The sequence below is a fragment of the Hemitrygon akajei genome, chromosome 17 (assembly GCF_048418815.1).
Source record: "Hemitrygon akajei chromosome 17, sHemAka1.3, whole genome shotgun sequence".
NCBI lineage: Eukaryota > Metazoa > Chordata > Chondrichthyes > Myliobatiformes > Dasyatidae > Hemitrygon > Hemitrygon akajei.
In genome coordinates, this window is record NC_133140.1 from 33,286,049 (window position 1) to 33,307,474 (window position 21,426).

The 21,426-nt window shown below is 45.0% G+C and overlaps 1 long non-coding RNA gene across 1 annotated transcript; it reads right to left on the minus strand.

Annotated features, from left to right (window-relative positions):
* Positions 1–5,621: 5,621 nt before the first annotated feature.
* Positions 5,622–21,073, minus strand: LOC140740588 (uncharacterized). Its single transcript, XR_012101883.1, has 4 exons — positions 20,749–21,073; positions 10,778–10,852; positions 10,286–10,591; positions 5,622–7,037 (listed from the first exon to the last, which is right to left on the minus strand). It is a non-coding gene; the product is annotated as an uncharacterized lncRNA (long non-coding RNA).
* Between the last annotated feature and the right edge of the window lie 353 nt (positions 21,074–21,426).

The window sequence follows — 21,426 nt, forward strand, 5'->3', positions numbered from 1 at the left end:
CGTCCTCTTCCGAATCGGTAGCCATTCCCGGGTGAGGGAACCGTCCCCGCTCTTCAGCAGCGGGCTCTTCCCTTTCTCCGCGCCCTCGCAGAGTCCTTGTACTAGGCGCAACCTCCCACCCACTCGGGCTCCTTATCCACCTGCACCGCTTGACCCAGGGGCAGCAGGTGATTCCGATGGAGTACCTTGATAGGCCCTTTCCCATCCTCAGGTTTCACCCGGTAAACTGGCAGGTTCGGCATCTGGCTCTCTATTACATAGCGGCTGGCCTCCCATCGGTCGGCCAGCTTGTGCTTACCAGGGAGTCCAAAATTCCGTAAAAGGACCCGGTCGCCCGGCAATAATTGGACAAACTTCACCTTTCGATCATACCGCATCTTATTCCTCTGATTTTTTTTGGTAGCCGCCGCCTCGGCCAACTCGTACGCCCGCTGTAACTCCTTCTTCATATCGGACAAATACTTTAGATAGGACTTCCCGGGTAATTCACCCACTTCACCCCCAAAACACAAGTCAATGGCAACCTCGCTTCCCGCCCGAACATCAGGTAATAGGGCGAGTACCCTGTAGCATCATTGCGAGTACAATTGTAACAGTGAACCAATTGTCCAATATGACGACTCCATCTAATTTTCTGCCCAATCTCCAGCGTCCCGAGTATATCCAACAGGGTCCTGTTGAACCTCTCTGGCTGAGGATCTCCCTGTGGGTGATAAGGGGTAGTCCTGGATTTCTCAACCCCAAGCATAGTCAGTAATTCATGGATAAGGCGGCTCTCAATGTCCCGCCCCTGATCACTATGGATTCGCCTGGGAAGGCCGTAATGAACAAAATACTTCTCCCATAACACCTTCGCCACTGTCGTCGCCTTCTGATCCTTAGTGGGAAATGCCTGAGCATAGCGAGTGTAATGATCGGTGATGACTAAGACATTCGCGGTGTTGCTGGTGTCAGGCTCAATCGACAGGAAATCCATACATACCAGGTCCAGAGTTCCCGCACTCTGCAAGTGCGACAGTGGAGCCGCCGACGCAGGCAGGGTCTTCCTCCGGATGCAACGACTGCATCCCCTACAGTATTCTTCGACTTTCCCCCTCATCCGGGGCCAGTAGAACCGGTCTTTGAGTAATCCATAGGTCTTTTCCACCCCCAAGTGTCCAGAATCATCATGTAAGGCCTGGAGTACAGCCTGTCGATACTCCTCCGGCAGGACCAGTTGCCAACAGCGGGGTTGGTCCGGAGACGCTGTTACCCGGTACAAGATTTGGTTCTTAAACTTTAACCGGACCACTCCTTCAATAACAGAGGCACGATTGGGTGCTTCGCCTTCTCAGCCAACGCCACATCCCCCTTCTCGACCGCTCTCCACACTGTGCCAATGCCCGGGTCATTTTGCTGAGCAGCTGCCACTTCCCCCGGACTCAGTTCCGGCAACTGTTGAGTCCGCAGTGCGGTCAGGTCACAGTAAGCCAGGGGTATGGCGTCGTCAAAAACCCCCAAATGGTGCACGGCTCTTTCCATCCTCCCTCTTCCCTCGGCCTTCACGGTGATAGCAAACTGACACATCGCCTTCACTCCAGGGGCAGGGACATTCTCCCACTTCTCGTCCTTCTCCTGCTCCCCCGGCTCCCGACGTGACAAAGCATCCGCATCGACATTCTTGCTTCCGGGGCGGTACCTCAGGCTGAAATCATATACAGACAAGGCCGCCAGCCACCGATGTCCTGTGGCATCCAGCTTCGCCGAAGTCAAGATATAAGTGAGAGGATTGTTATCCGTTCTCATCTCAAACTTGGCTCCGTACAGGTAATCGCCCAGCTTGTCCACCACCGCCCACTTCAGCGCCAGGAACTCCAACTTGTGAGTGGGATAGTTTCTCTCAGATGGCGACAAGCTTCGGCTGACAAAAGCTACCGGCCTCAATGCTTTGCCATGCTCCTGGTACAGAACAGCCCCTAGACCCTCTCGGCTGGCATCAGTGTGCAGCACATGTGGCTTCTGGGGATCGGCAAAAGCCAATACCAGGGCCTGGGACAGTGCCCTTTTCAAAGATCGGAACGCCTCTTCATATCGATCATCCCATCTCGAGCCAAAAGGTTCCGCCGGGTTCCAGTATCCTCCAGGATCCTGCCTCTGGTCCCCCTTCCTTTTCATTCCCACCGGGGGATAGCCACACAACAGCTGAGTCAACGGGTGACACAATTTGGCGTATCCTTTCACAAATCGGCGGTAATACCCACAGAACCCCAAAAATGAGCGCAGTGCGCCCACTTTCTGGGGTCTCGGCCATGTGGTCACGGCCTCTATCTTGGTTGGATCAGTAGCCACTCCCTCTTGCGAAATGATATGGCCAACGTAGCTAACCGATGACTTGCAGAACTGGCATTTGTCCAGAGAAAGCTTCAACCCTTCTTCATTAAGCCGGCCCAACACCTTTAACAGCCTCTCCTCATGTTCCTCCAAAGTCGATCCAAACACTATCAAATCGTCCAGATACACCAGCACCTCTAACAGATTCATATCCCCCACAGTTCTCTCCATGAGCCTCTGGAAGGTGGCTGGGGCTCCCGATATGCCTTGGGGCATTCGTTCGAACTGAAAGAACCCCAGCGGGCAGATAAAAGCGGTCTTCTCTTTATCGCCCGCACTCATCGGGATCTGGTAATACCCACTTCTTAAGTCCAGCACACTGAACCACTTCGAACCGCTCAGGCAGGCCAACGCATCCTCGACTCTTGGAACAGTATATTGATCAGGGACAGCTCGCCGATTCAGAGTCCTGTAGTCAACACACATGCGCACTCTCCCATTCTTCTTCCGTGCCACCATTATTGGGGACGCATAAGGACTTCGAGACTCAGCTATGATTCCTGCCTCCTTCAACTTGCACAAGTGCTGCCGCACGTCCTCAACATCTGCCGGAGCCAGCCGCCGGGATCTCTCTCGGAACGGGGTGTCTTCCGTCACCCGGATGGTGTGGCGAGTGCTTTTGGAGCAGCCAACATCAAACTCGCCCCGAGAAAAAACAGCTTCCATCTTCAGCATTTTCTCCACTAGTCTGCGTTTCCACTCCGGCGACACAGGGGAATCCCCGAAGTTAAAGGCTTCAGCGGTCAGCTCCCTTCGATGCTCCGCTCCCTCCCCGTTAGGGGTCCACACTGGTACGCGAGACATTACCGTCACCGGGAACAGATGTGCCAGCGGCATTCCCCTCTTAAAGGTGATTTCTCTTGCCGTGGTGTTCCTGACACTTATATCTATACGCCTCGCATGTACCACCCCTGGTCTCTGCACTTCGGGCCTCACCAGCGCCCCCGCCGGAAATCGTGTCTCCCTTTCAAGATCGTCCGGGGCGTCTACTAACAGGGCTTCGCCCGTCGGCACTCCTGGGAATCTGGGGGTCCCCATCACTAGTGCTACCTCCCCTGGTCGGATCACCTTGGACCTCGCCTGCGATAACCACACAGTCCCTCGTTTACACTCCGGGTACAGCCCTTGGGAAGTAACCCCTTCTTCGAACACCGCTCGAAACACAGGATGCACCGAGAGGATCTCCAGAAAGTCTTCCGCCCCCCCTTTCTCCTTACAAGCTCCCAGGAGCCGTCGCACCACAGGGAAGTTAGTCCCCACCAGGAGGGCAGCACCACCGGTTTCCACCGGGTCAGGCCACACCAACACCGACGTCCCAATAGCTTCAGACACTCCCACATCGCCCTCCGAGAACTCCAGTCTCACCGATAGGTACCCATCGTACGGGTAGTCACCCTCGCTCACATCCCAAATCTGCAGTGCGTCAAATGGGGTTACGGGCAAATGCTTTAGATATTGATTGTAGAAAGACCGGTACAATAAGGTCACCTGCAATCCCGTATAAAAAACGGCTTTTGCGTAAACTCCCTCTATCCGTAGGCCCACACTGGCACGGGGTCCTACCAGTCCATCCGGAATAGAGCCGTGGGCACCCGGGGGTCTTCCGGCTGTTCTCTGGAAACGTGTTCCTCCAGAGGCTCCCGTCCGTTCCCTCACTGAGCCTCTCCTAAGTTTCCCGACACCTCTCCCTTCTTAGTCGCAGGGGGGCTTGTCCTCTGCGGGACACCTTGACTCTCACAATCCCACCTAAAGTGTCCCTCCTCTCCACAGCTATAGCACACCCTCGGCCGCCCACAGTCCCGCCTGAAATGCCCCTCTTTCCCACAGTTAAAGCACACGCTGCCTGCCGCCCCTCCTCTCCCAGGACGGCTCCCGCTCCCAACCCACTGCACTGGTCGCCCCCGGGAGTGGGTACCTCCCCTGTCCCTCCTTTCCAGAAGGGGTTCCCTACTCACCGGGGGGTTGTCAGTCCTCCGCCCAGCCACCACTTCCTGTATCGCAGAGGATCGCTCCCATAGGCCCGCGCCCCTTTTCCGCCACAACGCTCTCTCTTCCTCCCGCACCTCTCTAATCAGTTGCCCGAACGATGGAGGGGGGCCTTTCCTATAAGCCTGCCGGATAGTCCACGCCACCTTGTCCTCCTCCAAAGAGCCACTGAATATCTGACTCATCCTCACGCTAGACACGTCCGGCGCCTTCACTACCCCCCGGCGCCGCAACCCCGTAAGCATCGCCTCCATCCTAAATATGTACTCGGAGATCTTTTCCCCTCTCCGTTGCTCCAGGCGTAGGAACTCTGCTAAAAGCAGCCAGGGTTCCCCTGTCAACCCAAACGCTCCCTCCAAAACTTCTATGCATTCCTCCACTGAGGCCCCAGGCTTCTCAGCTTTCAACTCCCGGACTGTTTTGGCTGCTAAACCCCACAAACTTCCCACCAATCGCTGCTTCTTCTCCTCCTCCGAGCCTGATCACTCCTCTAACATCAAAGATGTATGCGCGATCCAGGTCGCATAGTCCACCTCCCCGTCCGGAATAGGCTTGGCTCCTGAGAACACCCCCAGCTTCAGCCGTGGCCTCTCGGCCACTCCCACCAGGCTATTAAGTGCGGCTGCCAGCTCCGAGGCTTCCACCCTACCTGGGGAGCGGAGCCTAGTCACGAATCCCTCATCCCACCTCACTTTACTAGTGCCAGGCACCTCTCTGGGGTCCACCTCTAACTCTAGCTCCTCAGCCTCATCCTCGGAGAGGGTGTGAAGCCCCCACGGCCCCGCCTCCCCCGGAACACTGACCGTCGCCGGCAGTTCAAACGTCCTGACGTCAGCACTCGTACGAACCAACACCCAGCTAGACTCCGCCTCTTTACCACACTGTCTAGCTACCAATTCTACCTGCCCAATACCTTTTACCAAACTTAGGCCCCGCACTAACGCGTCTCCCAAAACTCGAAAATCCACTCCGCTCACTGCACAGACATACTGCACCGGTACATCTTCCAACTAGCACCAGCTAACAATCTTATCTCTGTCCATCTCCGCTCTGCTGTCTGCGCGATTCCACAGCCCCTGACAATCCAATCCCGGACGATCCCCCACAAATGTTACACTTACCCAACAGGCTGATATATGTCTAGGGGAAAAGGAGATCCAGCCACACACCAACCCCGCCTCCCGTACACGCAGGTGCTGTGAGAATCGAGTTTATGCCCCACGCCCGCCAACAGTATCAAACCCACAACAAATACCGCTATGAAATACACTTTAAAGAGTTTACTAAAATTAAGAGTATTAGGCAATACAATATATATGCAAGGAAAAAAAACAAAAGGCGCCAACTTATCAAAGTTCAGTCAGTTTAGTGCACATCGTTGGAGTTCAACCATCGAACCATCCGACCCCTCGTCGCTTGCCTCCGACCTCCACGTCTTCGCACCTGGGACCCCCCGGTGGTCTTTCGAGCAGTGCAGCGCACGTCCACCTTCCTCGGCGTCTTCCTCCCGACTCCCCACCAAAAGCCCGCGAAAACCCCTTCCCCACGTGCCCAGCCTCACAAGACAAAATAACATTCCCCATTGGTTAAAAAATGAATACAATTACCATATCAGCAAGTATAAAGCAAAACAACTGCGAGAGAAACACTTATCAGACAAAGAAGCATTCCTACTCTTAACAAACCAAAAAAACCCATTTTGAGTAACATACACAGGACATTGTACAGAAGTATCAACGGATCAAATAATAAGTGGAGCAAAAGCCAATCTGCAGAATCACATTGAAATAATAAGCACAATCAACTAAATAAAAATCCAAAATGATGTTTTCCTGTTTGAAAGAAAAAGCTGGAAAGCAGATTAATTTTGCCACATGTCCACATGTTTCCTGTAAAACTATGTTGCTTTAATACGCCTTCACTCTCAACCCGATGTTTTCGACCTTTGTTATATCACTATGCGATTTACAGCTTAAGTTTTGCTTTGTCTAATCTTTGACAAGTGTCCGGAAGTTTGTTACCATAGACGTACTACACAAAATCAATTTCTTAATTCAACCTACACGATTTAAACTGAGGGTATAAGACATTTGTTTTGAAACACCATTCACAGTGATTGTTCACTGCAATCAGGTAATCTGAAAAATTCGCCCTTCTTTCCTGTTTGACTAGCTGATCTGTGATTGTTCTTAATCAGATTTGATCGGCACACCTATATCATTTGGAAATGAATCCATCTTGCCCGGAGCGCTAGAAATTCAGAGCGTGTTGAATATTCAGAGTAACACACAAAATGCTAAAGGTACGCAGCAGATCAGGAGAAGAATAAAATAACGACATTTCGGTCCCAGAACTTACATCAGGACGCGTTCAATACACCATTTTACCTCGCTACAGGATGTAGCTGAAAGTGACAGGCACCGTGAGGGAGACATGCGAAACCAGGCAAGTGTAAACATCTTTTCCCGAAGCAGATTGATTAATTTCCAATGAACTGTAAGCCTTGTGTAAACCCTCCGCGGTCTGGGTTATCACTGTTTCTATTCCAGTGAGAATTTGCCGGTTATTTTTTTGCCAGACGAATTCTAATTCCTTCGGGTAGAAGGCAGCTGTTTTACAGAGGAGCTGCCGAGGAGACGAAAACTATCCAATAGGAACGATTTCCAATGGAGTTGGGGGAACTTGAAAAAAAAGAAAGTTATATTGGATATTTACCATTTATTTAGTTAAAGTAAATTCCTTAACTTTCCAGCCAATTACAATGACATCTCACTATCAAATTAGTTACCCGCCATTGACTACCAGTATTTTATAAATTATTTTAAGTTTAATTTCAAGGTCATAGTTATTAAACCAGACAGATGTACATGGCTAAATGAAACATCCTTCTTCTGGGGTCAATTACAAAATACAGTCCATGTATTCCCACACAGCACGTGCAGTCACCATCCAGCACATACAGTGCAAAATAAACAAAGTAAAATCCAGTCACAGTGTAGAAACAGATGAAAGGAAGGATTCGAAGAAGACACGGAGAAGGTGAATCAAAGGGGATCAATGTGGGGAAGACATCCCGTTTTGAATAGTCTTTCAGCTTTATAACCCACGACAGTGTCTACGGCAGCACTTTGGCTTTGGAAAATGTTCCTTCTTTGTTTTTTTTCATTTCCAATCAAAACTGAACTACAAAACCCAAAATATGACAGATTTGCACAGTCGGAACGCAATAAGCTTTTGCACATGTTTTTACTAATCTGGCAACTCATTTGTTCAGGTAGTTTTTCAGAGCTTGTGTTGGAGCTTTCCAGTCATCAACATTCACTGATAGAGCTTCCCTCGGAATGTAAATCATTGCTGGAAAACTTTTTCCGTATTTAATGTGTTGAATGTGGCAAATCGTAGCCTCCTTGAAACATCTAGGAACGCAAATACGAAGCTGATATTAAGCGCCATTATTCTACGTTTCAATTCTTTCATAATCCTGTCTGCCTGCAGCAAATGGTTCGATAGTGACCTGGCACTGCTATACGAACGCTGATATCCTGCAGAGAGGCAACCCAGGAGCCGAATGAACTCTGCTTCTCCCTGCAGAGATTTCACTCAAAGGTGAGCACAAAATTCACGATTTTGCAAACATGGATTGCCTCCGCTACAACTATTGTCCGTATCTAACTTAGGAAAGTCTATTTTCAGATTGTTTTATCAATGTGTCACAACATTTAGCATTTCGCTCTGCCTACAATGGCCATCCTGAGCTCACGGTTGCCCGCACAGCACTGCCATGGAACATATACGGATTACAGATGTTTAGGTACTTGTTGCTGTAAGGCAAATTAGTTTGTATAAGTCCCCAGAGCCCGAGATGGAGTCCCGTGCAACTTTTTTATGAGGGTTGTGAAGAATTTTAAGGTGCCCTGATTGAGGCATTCAAAATATCCTGACCCACTGGTGAGGTGCCGGTGGACTGGATATGACTAATGTTTTGTAGTTGTTCAAAAAAGGCTCTAAGAATACGCCAGAATCTTTTAGGCTCGTAAGCCTAACGCTTGTAAAGGGTAATTTACTGGAAAGAAACATGACAAAACAGATGTGTTGGTGACAGATGGGGAACGCACGCCTGTTTCGAATGAACGTAGCATATTTAGCGCGTGCCAGGTGTGACTTTAATTTTTCACGAAATTGGCCACTTTTGTCCCTAACTCTGCCCTTGTTGGTCAATTTTGTATTAACGCAAAATGAGGCAGTGAATCTGCATCTCTATGCTCGTTTCAATGGGATCGCATTGTGGAGCAGCACGCGTATCAAGCTGTGTATCTCTCTGTGCAGGTTTTACGCATACGTCCCGTAATCGACATTAATGAAGTGGCTTTGTTTGCCTTTGCCGATGTTTATTAATTACTTACAAATATTTAGAGCTGTGCACTTCAACAACTATAGGATCGAAATCGGCGAAATACGTCGAGTTGTGGTAGTATAAAAGCAGGCTGAAGAACGGGGGGTATCATTTAACCTCGACAACGTTTCGCTTTAAGTTAGATGGCTTGTGATTTGCCCTTCAACCGAATTTGTCTACAGCTGCCTATCTCTCATTATCTAATCCGAATCAAATTCTTCGTCTAAAGATTAGGTGGTTCCGTACATCCGCTTTTATAAGCTTTTGATTGTTTTAAGTTGTTGGACAGCAAATGTCACGCCACTTTTTTAAAAAGGGTGTAGGAAAAAGACTGGCATATGTAGGCCAGTTATCTCAACATCTGTAGTCGGGAAAATGCTTGAAGCTGTCACTAACGGAGAAATAGCGAAACATTTAAAAAGGAATGGTCCCCATTAGATAGGCGCAGCATGGATTCAGAAAGGGCAGGTCCTATTTGAGAAGCTTACTGGGGTTCCTTGAGGACATAATGAATGCAGTGGATGGAAAGGAACAGGTGGGTGTGCACAGGGATTTGGGAGTACTTGTGCTTGGCTTGAAGGTGCAAAAGGTTATTAACAAGGCGAATAGAATCTTGGCTTTCATTGTTGGAGGGATTGAATTCAAGAGCTGGGAGGTCATGCTGCAACCGTACAGGGTTCTGGTGACTGCACCTGGAGTACTGTATGCATTTCTGGTCACCATACATAAGGATATATTGTCTTTGGATGCAGTGCAGAGGAGGTTCACCAGGTCGATTCCAGAGATGAAGAGGAGAGGGACTATACTCTCTGGAATTCAGAAGAATGAGAGGGGATCTTATAAAAACATACAAAAATTTGAAAGGGATTGATAAGATAGATGAAGGAAAGTTGTTTCCATTGGTAGGTGAGACTAGAACTAGGGGACATTGCCTCAAGGATCAGGAGAGAAAATTTAGGACGGAGATGAGGAGAAACTGTTTTTCACAGAGAGCGGTGAATCTGTGGAATTCTCTGCCCAGGGAAGCAGTTTAGTCTTCTTCACTAAATATATTTAAGAAAAAAATAGATATTTTTTTACATAGTAGGGGAATTGATGGTAGTGGGGAAAAAGCCAGGCAGATGGAGCTGAGTTTGTGGACAGATTAAGCATGACGATACTGAATGGTGGGTCAGGCTCAACGGGCCTTAGGCCTACTCCTGCTCATATTTCTTATGTTCTTATAGGCTGGCTGAGGAATATGCCAAGGAAGGAAGAGGGTGAGGTGCTGTGTAGGAATATAGGTATAAATATGGTTGGAAGTAACAACGGACCAAGTAATAAGTGGAGCAAAGGCCAATCTGCGGAATCACATTGAAATAATAAACACAATCATCTAAAAAAAATCCAAAAAGATATTTTCCTGTTTGAAAGAAAAAGCTTGAAAGCAGATTAATAGCACAAATTTTTAACCAGTAACAACATTTCCGCAATCTTAGCATTTCTTCAAATGCAAAGAGATGAAATTTTTCCACTTCCAGGAATAAAGACACTTACTCAACACAATTAGCTGACAGCCACTTCCATTTCCCAATATTTGTTGTTGACTTCTCACTTGACAGTAATAAACGCCGACGTCTGCGTGTGTCACATTCAGGAGGGTAAATATGCCTCTGCCTCTCTTTACTTCGAACTGATTTCTGCTATCTGGTTCGATAAATGCTTTCTGACCCTCCTTCCACCACGAAACATCAGCAGTATCTCGTAGTATTGGAAATGTGCAGAACATGGTTTCATTTCCACCGATTGAGGCATGTAAGGTAGTAGGGAATTGTTCCACTTTGGCCGATGTTCCTTCTGAGGCTGACAAAGCACAAGTGAGATTGCTGAAAACAGTTACATTCACTGGACAACGAATCAACAGATAAAATAGGCAGAACACTGATATGTGAATTGGATGTTTACTGTGACTAAATTTGCTGCGGGTAAATGATGTATAATATTGTAAAATATCTGTTTCTTAGATTGGGCGCAAAAATGTAAGCATACCTGGCCAAAACGCGGCAAGCAGAGCCACGAACCAAACGGTAGCCTCCAGCGACATTGCAAATGAGACTGGTCTGTCTGAAAGATAGAAATTCATAGGATGCAATGATCAAGTGCACATTATATATGAAGTCAATGGTCAAGGCGACGTCGAAGCCTTGGGTAGAAGAAATGCGGTAGATACAGGAAATCCCGTGGAATACACACAACGAGAGAGCGGAGCTCAGCATCAATGATGAAAAACAAACAGTCGATGTTTCTGGGTGAGATACCTCTTCAGGGCTGGAAGGGAGGGGTAAGAAGTCACAATAAGGAGATAGGGGAGGGACAGGCCTATAAGCTAGCAGGTGATAAGTGGGGGACTGGAACTTACAGAGATGGCACTTGATAGGTGCATTTATATACCATCTCGATAGCCTCCAACCTGCTGATATGAGCATAAAATTCTCTAACTTTCAGTAATTTCTCCGGTACACCTTTCATCGTTTTCTATTTCCCATTCTGGGTCCCATTTTATCCCTTGTCTTCTCCTCACCTCGCTTATCTGCTGCTCCTCGTTCACTTTCTCCAATGGCACAATGCCCTCTCCAGTCAGATTCCTTCCCATTCTGTCCTTTACTACTTGAAGTTAATAACTCATCGGGGTGATTGATAAGTCTGTGGCCTAAGGTAGAAGATGAATTATTAACTTCAAACTTTCAGCATGATCTCTCAAACCGTGGACCTACGTGTGCATGTAACGAGAGCTATATAATTCATCTCCTCCTACCTTAGGCCACGAACCTATTAATCACCCTTCTGTGGACATTTTCTGGAGGTCCAAGATCCGTATGCTCCACGACCGCTGTGCTAAGTGTTCAAATTTAGGAGGGGACCATGTCGAAAATTAAATGTGCTGGTTTTCTAAAATTGACTCTTTCTACCTTAAGCCACGAACCTATCAATTACCCCTCACACAGCACAGGAAAATGTCTTTCGACGAATGATGTCTGCATCGATTATAATGCAAATTTAATTCTATCTGATCGGTTATGGTCTACAGCGCTCTTTTTTTGCCTGTTCCTGGGCATTCTTGAATGCTTTTTAACCCTTGTGATCAAATCAACACTCTCTTGGAGCACTGTCAAGTCGCCTACTACTATCTGCGTAATGTAACTGCTTCGTAAACTCATTTAATTTTTCCTCTCTTATTTCAAGGCATTGCCCTTTGGTAACTTCCGCTAAAATGCATGAGTGGTATCGGTAAAGAGAATGGCAAGGCCAACAGGATTAGTGATCCCGGTTCACGAGGACATCGAGGACTGTTTTAGAGAAAGGAGATCTGCATCATCTATATGGAACGGGTTCAAGCTATTCCCAACGGAAATATAAGATGTACTTCAATAGACCCGACGGGAATCATGAGAGCACAAAGGTAACATGATACAACTTCTGAACAAAAAAACAAAAGGAAATGAGGAAATAGCGACCGAGAAATCGCGATGACAGAGCTGTAATTTATTATTTCCCATCACTGTGGTGAAAATCATGGAAACTAAGGGATTAAAGGGAATTAACATTATTTTTTAAACAGATCCGCATGAGAAAAATGGAGGCGTCGGGAGAACCGGGTGTTCAGTGTAAGAACTCAGACCGTTTGATGAACTTACGGCACATGATCAAATGTATCTTTTGACATTGTGAGAAGCCAGAGGAGAAATTGTAAGGTCTATAGCAAAGATATCAGCATCGTCTTTAACGGAGATTGTGTTCCACTAGCATTGGAGAGTGGCAAATGTGCATTTACTTAATAAGATCTGCAAGGGCAAGAGGAGAGGTGAAGGTGGTTAGCCCAGCATTGGTGCGTGGAAACATACTGGAGTGGATCGGAGGGAGAGAATCTGTCACAAATTGAAAAGAGAAAGGTTGAAAAAGAGCCTGTCAGCATGAATTTGTCATTTGGGATCGTAAATTTGATTGAGTTGCTTTGATGAAGTGATGAAGAAAATTGCGGAGTGCCGCAATTGGACTACAACTTCATTAACTTTTGCAAGGTCCCGTATTGCAGGCTTGCACAGAAAACTCGATGACATGGGAACCGGTGTGAGACAGCCACCTGAGCACAAGAATACAAAAGTGGTTCAGTAGAGGGATTCAAACGGTGATAGTGGAAAACTGATATCAAGAATGACCACCTGCAACTAGTGTTGTACTATCAGTAGGTTCCATTTCCAGTATTGTCTGTCATCTCCGAAATATTCAGATTAACTTCATTAATATCTTTCGGAATGCAACGAAATTGGTGGTATATTAAACAGTGAAATATACCTACGATGATAAACTGCGAAAGCAGGACAAGCAATTGCAGATAGAATATTACTCGGACATTTGCGAAGTGTTGCATTTTGGTTAGTTAAACCAGGGCAGGAATTTCACAGGAGATTGCTCAGGGCATTGAAGTAAAGCAAACTGACTGAGGGTGCATGCAGATTGATCGTTGAACATGACAAAAGAGGTGAGCAGACTGGTGAAGAAGGTTTTTGTCACATTTATTCACAATTTTGGCACTGAGTACAACATCGGCACCGTCATGTTCAACTGTACAGGTCGTTGGTGAAGCATACTCAGTATTCTGTGCATTTCTGATCAGCCAGCTATAGAAAAGGCCCGACGAAGCTTGAAATAGTCCAGAAAAGTCCAGAAAAGATTAACAAATACATTTGCGGGACATTATGATTTTAGTTGTATGGAATGTCTGGAGTTACTCTTCCCTAGAGCACAGGAGTTTGAGTGGTGACCTTATATATTTAGGGGCGTAAGCAGGGGTATGGTTATAGTCATTTACCCAGAATAGCTAAATTTAAAATGAGAATGCATTGATTCAAGGTGAGAGAGAAAACATTTAAATAGATCTAGGGCAAGTTTTCCAAAGCAATGGAGCTTGGTAAATGGAAGAGAGTACGGGATGAATCTGTAGAAGTGTGTACGATTGCAATGTGTTAGAAACATTTGAATTGGTACACAGATAGAAAATGCTTACTGTGGCAAGATACAAACGCATGAAAACGGGTCCAGCTGGGATAGGTTTCCCGGTCTACATGGGCGAAATGGGCCGAAGTCCTGGTGCAGTGCCGTATGAAGCCATGGATCCATCTACATGGTGGTGGGGTGTGTTCCCTGGAATACCGGGGATAGTAGGGTGTTGTGAGAATGCTATAGGGTTATTGTCTGATTTACGTAATTGTTGCTTGATTGTAGGCATGCACGTAGTCGCTCGAATGTGTTCTGCACATGTATAACTTATTTCCGTAAACCAGCAAGCTATTCTTCAATTGTGGACTCATGTTAAGGTCAAGTGCAGAAACAAGGACTGGAACCAATTGTCCCACTCATATAAATTAATTTATAGGTAAAAAATACCCACCTGACTTTTGGAGCTGAGAGCAATATTCTCCTCCTGGTTACTAGAAGGGGATAATGATAATCACAGTCGAGGGTAAAACAAAGTACAGATGTCTTAAGAGTTTAAAATGCACCTTACAAATATTGGCCAGATTGTAAGTAAATTGTCAAATGCCTGTTAATTGAAATTTATTCACTGCTGAAGCGGTGTTTGAAAGTTTGAAAGTTTCTGTTTGGAAGTACTGATAACTAAGAAAAACATTTCTTTAGTGATTTAAGATTTTTAAATCTTTAATTTTTGATTTCATTTTGGAAGATTTGAGAAGTTTTGAAATTTATCCAAAAAAAAAAAATCAGATGGTTAAAACGTTTTCGACTTGACAGTCCCAGTTAACTCGAAGGCTATTGGACTAATTTTCTCAAGAGATGTGTTGGACTATTCGAGAAACCTCATGAATTGTGCAATATCTGCCTATTACCATGTGCATGACTTCATCACGTTTCCCCAGCCATCAGGAGCGTTCTCATAGTTAAAAAGTACTTAAAGCATCTTGCAAAGATCGCAAATTCCACTATACTTGTACTCTAATGTGAAAGGTGCTTGGTAGAGTAGGGAGAATCGAAGAGTGGGAAACAAAATCAGTCTCTTAATTTGCAACCATTCATCGGGTGATCGATCTGATATCTTACATCTGTTTCGCTCTCCGTTGATGCTCCATGTTTCCTCTACTTTTGCGCATCGGTTTTTGCTGCTGTTGTCCAGAAGATACTGAGCTGTCTAACCTGCTTTTCATCTCCACGGTCTTGTGTTACTTCACTCATTTCTTTGAAAACAGTGAGAAGATTGGGTCCAAGACCAGAGGGACTTCAGCATGCTGTGTGCTCCTTCTTCCCTTCTCTCAGCGGCAGCTATCGAAACAATTCTCCGTCAGACACAGCACGTTACCTTTAGCTCCCAGTGTTGCCATTTTCCGATAATGTCGAATATTTCTCAAAGGACTGATAGAAGAACATTCATATCAGTTATAACCAGTGTTTCTGGAGATACTGGAATCTAGAGCAACACACACAAAATGAACTCAACAGACCAGGCAGCATCTATGGAAATGAATGAACAGTCAACATTTTGCTCCGAGTCCCTTCATTAGGACCGAAAAGGAGGGCGGAATATGCCAGAATAAAAAGACGGTGAGATGGAGGACAAATTAGCAGGTGATAGGTGAAGTCAGGGTCAGGGGGCTTTGTGGGGAGGGAGGAAGAGGAGTGTGTATGGTTGGACAGTGGGATTAAGTAACAAGCTGGAAGGTAAGAGGTTGAAAATGCAAAGAGCTGGAGGCTAAGGAATCTAATAGGAGAGGAGAGTAGACTACGGGAGAAAGGGGAAGGAAGTGGGACAGAAGTGGCGGTTATAGGCAGCAGAGAAGAGAGGATATGAGGACAGAGATGGGAACAGAAGAGAGACATGGGAGGGAAAAGTCCTTGAAGGAGGAATCGATGTTCATGTTGTCAGGTTAGAGGCTACCTAGACTGCATCTGAGGTGTTGCTCACCCACCCTGAGATTAGCCTCACGAAGGCGTAGGAAGAGAACACGAATCGAAATGTCGGAACGTGAATGGATAGGAATAAATTGGCCACTCGCAAATTCTGCATTTTGGGATGGACTGGACGTGCTCGAAAATGTGGTCGCCAGTTTATGTCGAGTCTCAGTGTAGAGGATGCCGCATCGGTAGCTCTGGCTACAGTAGACGACGCTACCCGATTTGCAGGTGGAGTGTTGATCAGCAATGGAGCTGATGAAGTTATAATTTTCAGGTTGCCTTCGCCTGTCAGGCTATTTTTTTCTTCTATTTAGATTTACATTTTTTGATTCTAAAAAGGCTGATGTCTTCACCCATCTTCAAATTCATTTACATAGCTATGTCAGTCTAGAATCTATCTCGGTTGTGAAATTAATTACAAAAATAATATCCTTGTATTTATGGAACGGTCACTTCTTTGTTTCAGTGTGCGTTCTGATGTCGATATCCGACCACATTTCATTATTTTCTGCATTAAATGAAAATAAACCGTAATCATTTCCCAAAGAGTCGCTCATGATGTAAATGTTCACCCTTGGAAGGCTGTCAACAATTGATACGGTTAAAGATTAAATTTAAAACTCTGTTTTATTTAACATTGTGATGAACATTCTCATTTTTCCCTTTCCAGAATGCACACGCCGTAGAATCTAAACACGGATATCGCAGAAAAACATTAGAAACACTCAGTTGCGTGAAAGAGGCTTTGAAGTTACTTTATATTTTTAAAAATCCATTGTTTGTAGCCTAAACGTCCAGCTTTAAAAATGAAGCCAACAGTCCGCAAATCGATTTTTGAGACACAGGTAAATTTTAACCACAAAGTCTTTCCGTGATATCATCAGCAGGCCGTTAGTGTATTTCTATTCTCTGTCATTTGTTGTTTCCTGTTAAACTGCACGAGGAGATTGTTGTAGATCTTTAGCTGAACGAAAACATTGAATCCTGGATTGCATCACGGAAGACGGCTCTTCCACCCGTTTCATCCAGCCAGAGCAAAATATTTCCGTAGCCACTCTTATACATGCCTGCAGCATGGTAACACTTCCTCTAACAACTTTTTCTATATACCTACCGTCCTCTGTCTGAAAACCATGCCGTGCCCCGCTCCCCTTTAAATATTTTCTATCTCGGTTCACAGCTGTGTCTTCTAGATTTGGATCCCCTGTCTTGAGAAATGGGCTTTGAGCATCTTGTATATTAATGTCCGTAACAATTGTTTTATTTTCAAATTCATAAAGTTGTCCCTCAGTCACCTGAACTCCAGAGTAAACAGTCCATGTCTATCCAATCTCTCCGTGCCACTAAAGCCTTCCATTCCAGGCAATGTCCCAGAGAATCTCTTTTGCAATCGTTCTAACTCTACTACGTGCTATGTGTGGACCAGAAGAGCACACGACACTCCAAGACCGGCCTCGCCATTGTCAACATGGTGTTTCAGCTCTTGGCAAAATACTGCCAAGAGGGCAAGTAGGCTAAACTTCTTATCTGGATCCCGATGTGTCGTCGTTAAGTGCACACTAAAATCTTTTTGTGCATCAACGCTTCTTAGATCCCTCCAGTATATCCTGTCACTATTCAAGGCAGAGAAAATCAGAAGCACATGAGATTCTGAAATCCTGATCAAGCGCCATCTCTGACAGGGGCTCCCAACCACGGTTAATGGTGGGGGTCCATACCATGAAAAGGTTGGAAACCCTGACATATGGGTAGGTATAATATAAACAATCAATTGTTCAGGTCGAGACCCTTCTTCAGTCTGTGAAGAGGATATGCCCTTGATTAGCCTGTTTTCTTAGGGGGAGGGAAGCAACGATCCCTCTACTTAATTTTTAACAGCAGCACGAACCAACAATTCCTCCAAGAAGGAAATGTTGCCATGGCTTGTAAAAGGATTATGCACGGACTGGCTGTTTATTAACAATGATCTACCTACTTCCATTCTGAGCTTATTGTTAGAATTTCTAACGGCGTTGCAACTTTAAACATTGACAATGTAAATACGTTGAAGCTCTAAAATGTTACGCAGAAAAGGTTGTTATTTAAAAAAGCATACGTATTATATACACCAACGCAATTAATTACGGGGTATTTCATAATTATATTTACATAGATTTCAAAATTATATCAGCAACAAATGCTCCGTGTGCGAGAGTGCTTCAGTTACCACGTGGGGGTCGCACCTGCGCAGATGAGAGGGAACAGTGATGCCAAGTGTATACAGACTACATAGATGGGAGTTTGGTTTCCTGATGAACTGAGCTGTATCCATAACCTTCTGCATTTTTGCTGTGTTAGGTAACCTCCACTGTCAACATTTCCGTATTACCATTGATTCGAGACTTATGTATAGCTTTGAATCATGGTAAAGTTGAATCTTGCTTTACAAAAGCTTCATGGTGTGTTAATTACAGATGAGGATTATACCCCTCTGGAGAAAACCTCTTCATTTTGAATCATCGATATAGATTCGTCTATAGACAGATGTAATACTTTGGTTCTGAAAAAAAATATGCCTCTTATCATCATGCAGAAAGGGTACTCTGGGAATAAACAATGTTATTTCAATCCGCCATCTGTACGATCCACCCACAAAGTGCAAAGTACAAGGATGGCCACTGGGGCCTCACTGCCCTCCCACCTGCATTCAGATTTGTAAATACAGTACGGTCCCTGTATCTACGTTGAGTTACCACGCCAGACGTCCCTATCCTACATGACAATCAAATGCTACCTTCGCAGTCCAGCAGGTAGGAAGAGTTAAAACTTGCCTTATGAGGTAGCAGCTTTATTCACTGTTACTATATTTAGGTTACACACTGCGCTGGCATGAAGCTTTAGCAAGTGAATTCAATACCTGTATATAACTGTTTCCGTGTGGGTGGGAGCACAATTCAGCGAATGCTTACGAGATGCTAACATCACTTATTTGTTGTTTCCTTCTTATGTTGCCAACAGGTCACCCAGTTATTTGGCCGCACAAATATAATATTTACTTCACATCATTCTGTGACCTGAACATTTTTCTCCTTTTCGATCTAAGTAACACCCAAGACATTGATAAGATGAACGGTGAAAAGATAGTAAGCATAAATTTCAATATGTTATTAATTAAAATGTGCAATATTCATTCATGAATGTGTGCTCCAATAGGCATACATAATGTATCATACATAATGATACATACTGTAGCCACCGCCTCTGAAATTTGCTTTTACATAGAGCGCATTAAGGAACAATTGCCAGAAGACGATTTGGCAATGTCGTGCACTCACGTGCTTTTCTATCATCTTTAGAAAGCTCTGTTCATTTTGTATGCAGGATATTCGACAGTGCTTGCAAATAATGCTACAGGGTTGAAACGACAATGAAATCAGCTAACAATGAATAAGTTATGAAACATATTTTAGAAAATGTCAATAGCACTTCACATTTGCTTACTGAATTGATCCAATATGTGACTTTGCGATTCAAGAAAATGACAATCGGTTGTTTGTTAGTTTTATTCATGGGTAGATGTAAAACGAAAAAGAGAGATAGGAATAGACAGATATTGTTAATTAATAATAAGATATTACATTTGGAACTTTTACTGGAATGTAAAAGTGAAAGCATTATTTACAAGTGGAAAGGTCGAGGGGATTTGAGCTGCAATGTGACCTGGGTGAACGGAGCCCATGAATGATTCGCGATGGCAAACCTACACCAGTCATCCATCATTCAGACAAATTTTCAAGCAGCAAACGGGGTGTAGGGGTCACGGGTCGGCGGGAAAACGAGGATGCCGATCAAGCCAATCAGCCGTAAGACCATAAGATATAAGAGGAGATTCTGGATATTTTGCCGATGGGGTTTGCTCCACCATTTCTTGCTGAGACCATAAGAGCATAAGATATAATAGTAGAAGTAGGCTATTCGGCCCATCGAGTCTGCTAGGCCATTGAATCATGGGCTGACCCAATTCCTTTGGTCATGCCCACTCCAGTGCCTTCACCCATACCCTTTCATGCCCTGTATAATCAAGATCCTATCTATCTCTCCCTTGAGTAAACCCAATGATTTGCCCTCCACAGACGCTCATGGCAACAAATTACACAGATTTACCACCCTCTGACAAAAGTAATTTTTCCGCATCTCAGTTCTAAATGGCCGTCCTTCAATCCTGAAATCATGCCCTCTTTTCCTAGAATCCCTACCATGGAAAATAACTTTCCCATATCTAATCTCACCAGGCATTTTAACATTCGGAATGTGCCTGTGCGATCCCCCCTCATCCTGCTGAACTCCGTGGAATTCAGCCCAAGAGCTACCAGACGTTCCTCATACGGTAACCCTTTCATTGGTGAAATCATTTTTTATAGATATCCTCTAAACACTCTCCAATGTCAGTATATCCTTTCAAATAAAAGGAGCCCAAAACTGCACACAATACTCCAAGTGTGGTCTCACGAGTGCCTTATAGAGTCTCAACATCACATCGCTGTTCTTATTTTCTATTCAACTAGAAATGAATGCCAATATTGCATTCGCCTTCTTCACAACAGACTCAACCTGCAGGTTATCCTTTAAAGTACGTTGCACAAGAACTCCCAAGTCCCTTTGCATCTCTGCATCTTGAATTCTCTCCCTATCTAAATAATAATCTCCCCGTTTATTTCTTCCACCAAAGTGCATGATCATTGTCACGACCCAGCAACAATGAATATATGATTGAGACAGGTTTTTGTATGACAAGTAAAACATTTATTAAACACTGCAAAAAAAAGTAAACAAACGACTAACTTAACCGGAAGTCAGCTGCTATACGGCAGCTCGAACAGTCCTTCAAGCGAGAAATGCGATCTCAGTTCTTCAAAATAGTATTGCAAAAAGCCCAAAATGATTTACAGTCAGTTAAAGGAAAGACTTTCCTTTAATTAAATACTCTTTCGTGAGGTTACTGCTGATCCTGGTCGAAGTATACTATGACGAGGGATTTACGATTGAAGTAAATAAAACGGCTTAAAGGCACTGACCTTTCCTTGGCGAAACTCTGCATCCAACTCTTTCTGCTCTTTTAGCAAAGCAGGAGTTAACACGAACACAAGTTACTAATTCCTCGTACGAAGATTAAATAAAGGTCGAATCTGCTTCACAGCCGACATCAACTTTCCTCGATCTTTCAGCTTCCCGAACTTCGACGAATCTTTACTCTCCGACTGGATTTTAACTGGCAGTATTGTAGCAAAACTGCCGGAAATAACCTTGAAACCTAAGGCAGGAAGTAAATCTCAATTTTAAAATAAACCTACGTCATGACATCAAATACACAGCAACACAGACACACCAGCGAATTCAACCACAAACTGCCTCACCTCACAGAGAGGGGTTCTCCTTTTATACCCTGCTGGAAATACGATCTAATGAACGCCCACTGACGGGAAAATGACGTCACTCCACTATCACATGACCAATACCTCATGCCCAGCATAGCCTCAAATACATCATGGTCATGTGACCGCCACAAGATACGCACGGATACGTAACATCGTACACTTTCCAATATTATGCTGTATTACTTTTGCCACTTTTTTGCCTATCTCCCTAAACTATTTAAGTCTCGCTGCAGGCTCTCTTTTTCCACAACACTATCCGCTCCTCCACCTATCTTTGTATCATCGGCAAATTTAAACACAAATCCATTAATACCGTAG